General features: G+C 39.4%; 1 pseudogene; it reads right to left on the bottom strand.

Moving 5' to 3' along the window:
• Nucleotides 1-394: 394 nt before the first annotated feature.
• On the bottom strand, nt 395-1,807 carry LOC116081570 (annotated as a pseudogene).
• Between the last annotated feature and the right edge of the window lie 3,502 nt (nt 1,808-5,309).

Here is a 5,309-nt window from a genome sequence, read left to right as displayed (position 1 = left end):
AGGCACAGCAACAGGATAACTGGAGGGAGTCCTGATGAGGATCCAACATTGGTGTTGTCACAGAAGCTACAACTTCCATGATGACATGTTTTCTGTGTTTTGCTTTGTTGTTGTTTGTGTGTTGTTTATTTGGGGGGGGGAGGTTGCAAGGGCAAAGGTTAGATATGATGGAATGAGTGGGATTGGGCTACATGATGTGAAACAAGGAATCCATAAAAAGAAAAAAAAAGAAGAGGTCACATTTTCATCGCCAAAATATAAGAATAAACTTACAGCTGCTAGTAAGGTAATGAGCTATGAAATTAATTCTTTCTAGTATTGCTTTGAAAATACACCCTCAGGCTACTAAAAGAAATTCCAACTCCATCCCAAAGCATTGTTTACCTTGAAGTGTTCAGTAATCATCTACAGTTGGCTTAATGGTCACTTCTCATCTGACTCCAACCAATTAAATGCCAGTGTTTCTCAACTTTTCTGCTAAGGGCAATATTTTCTCCTACTTCTGTGCACACAGGATTGGTCAAAACAAATTTTCCCAAATCAGCCTGGACAGTAATAACTCTTCCTCCTATTGACAGGGATCCTATGTTGACCATAACACTTCATTCTTTGACAGCTTTTGGACATTTGCTGCTTTCTTGTCTCCTTCAGTTCATGTACCTGAGGCATTTAAGCAGGAAATAGGAAACTTCCAGTTCTGTGAATATTTCAGGTAAAGCTCCAACCACACCAAGCACTTGTCCCACTATTCTGTCAGCTCAGCACAAAGAGGGGTCAATCTTTGTTCCAACTCCAATGAGACCTCCTGGGGCAGCATACGGAAGATCATTATGTTCCACAAAAAGTGACACAATTTTGGAAAAGATTGGTTTACACATGGGTTTTCCTTCACTATCTTTGGAGACAATACCGTGCCTGACTTCTATCTCCTGGCCTACCTTTAACACTCCTTTTAGAATACTACCACCAGCTACACCTCCCTTAAGGTCATCAACTTCACAGCCAGGTTTGTTGACATCAAATGACCTGATGACAATGAGATGGGGCTCTGAAGTAAAGTCTCTTGTAGGCACTGGTATTTTCTTCACTATGTATTCACAGACAACTTCAATATTGTACTTCAGCTGAGCAGAAATTGGAATAATTGGTGCCCCTTCTGCTACTGTTCCTTGCACAAAGGCGAGAATTTGTTCATATTTTTCCTTAGCCTGACTTTCTTTTACCAGATCAATCTTATTCTGTAAGATCAAAAATATGCTTGAGTTTCATGATTTCTATGGCAGCCAGGTGTTCTTAAGTCCGGGGCTGAGGGCATGATTTATTACCAGCTATCAACAGAAGAGCTGCATCCGTCACTGCTGCACCATTCAGCATTGTAGCCATCAAAATATCATGGCCAGGACAGTCAACAAAGGAAACATGCCTGACTAATTTGAAATTCCCTTTGGTCCCTGGAATGTCTGTAGGAAACTCATTAGGTGTACTGCTTCCACGTGATTTATAACATTCTGGTCTCGGACAACTCTGGGTCATCAAGTTTATAAACTTTAGCACTAGCATATCCAAGCTTGATAGTAGTGTTTCTTTCTAGCTAATTTTTGAATCTGACAGTGTGAACTCCAGAAATAGCCTTCACCACGGTGGACTTCCCATGAGCTACATGACCAATTGTACCAATATTAATTGTAGCTTGTCTGCTGATAACTTCATGTCAAAGTGGTGTCAACTTGGTAACATCTAATGTGGTGAGATCTTGTCAGGAAAGATGTGGCTACCCGAGGGTCACTCCAACCTCACCCCCAGCCATCTGGAGGAAGATGAAAAGGAAGCTCTCCTGTATTTCTTTAAGGGAATTATTTATCTCCTTCTTAAAGTCCTCTGTCAGAATCATGAGAAGTGATTTTAAATCCAAATCTTGCTTTTTTGGTGTGTTGGGATATCCAGGATTTGCTGTTGTGGGAGAACTGGGTTCTGATGATGCCATGTAGCTTTGGTTTCTGTTGGTAAGGTTCTTGTGCTTGCCTTTTGCCATCTGGTTATCTCTGGTGTTAGTTGGTCTTGCTTTCTCTGGTGTGAGCTTGTCCCTCCTGTGGGCCTGTAAGCCTGGGTCAGCACTCCTGGAAGACCAACTCTCTCTTGTCAGGACCTGTGTACAGGAATAGCCCCAGCTCCTGGGTGCATATGGAGGCAGGAAAGACTCTGTTCCAGCTGTTCTTCAGTTTCTGAGGCCTGAGTGCTCCTGGCTGGTCCTACCTTAGTCACTGGAGAGAAAATGGTGATCTGACCTATGAGTCCGGAGGTCAGAGCACTCACTGGAGATGATCTCCCCCCATGCAGGAACCAAGCACAGAGGGCTATGGAACAGCCCAGCTCCTAGGTCTAGAGTTTGAATCTTATGCTGAGTGACTCAAAACCACTTGTAACTTGAGCTTCATGTCCTCTTATGGCCTAATATGCTATGTCCTAATATGCTATATATTCACACAAACACACAATGCACATAAAAATTAAAGCTGATCTTCAGTTTTTTAACATAAAATAAAACCAATGGGTATATTTGGTTCATATACTGTGATTAAATCTCAGTTTCCAAGTTAATAAGCCTCAACAATAGAACAAAGAGAAAATAATTAGCACAAAAAGTTGAGATTTCCTGTTGGGATTATCCTAACAGAGTGAGACAGAGAAGATTTTAGTTATGTTGTATAGTGAACATAGGTCTTTGAGCAAAGCTTAAAGTTGATTTTGCATAAGACAAAGGTCTAGCATTATTAAGTCAGAGTTAGGAGATGAGAATTTTACCTTTAATTTAAACTTTGTACATTTTGAAAGTAGTCAACTGGTCTAAACTTTTATACATTTTATTCCATTGACTTGCATACAAAGTTTTATCTGTAGTATGTGCATATATATATAAATATATATATTCAGTTAAGTACGGGGCTTTTATCAGGTCACCTAAGTCTGATACCTGGTAGGTGATAAAGGGTTACAAGATTCACTCTTAGGGTATAGTGATAAGATCATTTTAGAGGAAGCCATATGGACTGACAAGAAAAGGCCCCATAAAAATATTAATAATAACACAACAACTGTGTTTTGTGTATACATGTGTTCTAGAAAGATGCATGCAAATGTAAACAAAACACATTAATTTATTTTCTCTAAAGCATAAACAAACATTGTGTTGTTTGGCAGAATCTGCAAAATGCATATTGCTTCCATTGGTTTTTTTTCTTTGCTACAATAGAAGAATGTTTTGTATTAAATTCATTGTTACTAGGAAATTAATCCCCAAATATGCCAATGTGGTTTTCCATAGTATTAAGAATCTGAATTTCATATGAAAAACTGCAACATTGGCAGAACACATCAGCGCTTAGAAATTAAAACAAAACAAAAAAAAATTAAGGGACAAAAGTTTCCCAAGTTGGATGTAATAGACAGCCTAGCATTTTCTCAAAGGTTTAAATACCTTAGCTTGTTGGTAAAGAAAGGATTATAGGAGTTTGAGTATATTGGAAACTTGTAAAGAGACATACATTGATGGGCTTTGCTAGGGCTGATCTCTTGCAGAGTTGTAAGAGGAAGAAAATGGAGGCTCTCCAGGGATCTGCTGATATCTGTATATACAAATCCTTGAAGACATATTTCTTTCTTCCTAGTGTAGCTGGAGTAGCAGATAAAAAAGCATTGCATGTGACCTAATCATCCTTGAGAACTCTGAACTCAGAGTCATTCTGAAGTAAGTTTGCTGACTTGATCACCCTGCTGAATGTTCCCAGGCCTGTAGGACTGCAGAAGTGTTGGAGAGGCATGATTCTGAATGACAACAAAAATGAACATGGCATTCTCAGAGCAAAGTTCTAGGCTCCCTTGGTCCTTTCAGTGACTGGACCATGACCCTTTCCAATTAACTTCAGAGGGCTAGAAAAATCCTCTGATAGCTCAAGAGGTGGGACTCATGAAAGCATGAGTAAAAATGTCTCAATGAGAATGGAGAAGCCACAGCTATGGTCATATAATCCCCAGCTATCACCTTAGGGAAGGTGAAGTGAAATGCCCATCTTTACTATGGAGTAGCAATACATTTGGCCTGATCTTAAAACCTGACAAGGTTTACTTACTTCTAGGAACATCTTTGTCTCTTCCCCATGTTCAAGAGTGTGAGTTCTACCCCTTGTTGCTTCCCTATTTCTAGGAAAAAGCTCCTGCCATATAGTCAGAGAGCAACAATGCATCTTGACTGAAGGATTTACCATCACAAACCCATGTAGTAAAAGTGCAAACAATGTATCTTGGCTGAAAGTCGTGCCATTGCAAGTGTGATGTGAAAGCTCCTTGTGTGTTTGGTGATGATGTGGACATCAGTTCCCTTTCCTCTGTGGCAAGGGTGGAAAAAAAGTATGGAAACTCTCCTGTCTGTATGCTTTCTTTGACCGCTCAGACTTTCTACTGTCCTCTCTAGAGAGAGCAGTAGGTAAGACAATCATCTCTTGTGCTACCACACCCTCTGTATATATGGGACTAGAGGCCCTTACATGGTAGCCAAGGCTGCTGCAATTTGACTGAGGTAATGTATCCAGGTAAAGTTATTGTTGTTTACAGCCCTGCACGTCACATCCCTAAAATGTTGAGATGAGAAATAGGAGCTTTAATGACATGAGGCCAGATGTCTATGGGCCTTAGAAATAATCCTGGCTTGAAAATTGTGCAACCAAATAAATTATCTGCTTTGACCCGAAAGCTCTAGAGAGGAGTTTCTGAGATTATGGTTACAGATATTTTTCAGACAAGAAACTCATCTCTGACATTGATGATCTGGAAAATAGGAAGAGTGATTCAAAACTGTAAACAAGCTGATACCCTGAGAAGAGATTTTCTGATTGACCAGTTAGCTGTGATGGTCTTGCTCTGTCTGCCTTTAAGCAGAAGCAATCATAGGAATAAATGAAATGCTAAAGAAATACTTCCACTCTGAGATCTATATTAACAAAGCCTTAATGGGGAGACAGTATTGTCAATATGTCACCAAAATATCCAATTGTAGGCACCAGATTTGTGTTGTTCAAGTATTTCCACACAGTATCTTGTTATTGGCCCTGCTCAGAATTTTACTTAGAATTTAAAAAAAAAAATTATGAAAATGAGGCCTCCTTTTAGAGACTCCTCTGTTATACCAGATTTGATTCTTCTCTCACATCTTTTGTATGAACATCTTGCAAATGTTAATTATTAGTTCTCATAGCAGTCTTATAAATTAATAATATAACCTTTGATACATCAGGTTGAACAAGCTTGGAAATTAA

This window comes from Mastomys coucha, unplaced genomic scaffold, assembly GCF_008632895.1.
Source record: "Mastomys coucha isolate ucsf_1 unplaced genomic scaffold, UCSF_Mcou_1 pScaffold7, whole genome shotgun sequence".
In the NCBI taxonomy this organism is placed as follows: Eukaryota; Metazoa; Chordata; class Mammalia; order Rodentia; family Muridae; genus Mastomys; species Mastomys coucha.
Note: the sequence above shows the minus strand (reverse complement) of the source record. Positions and strands in the feature narration are given on the sequence as shown.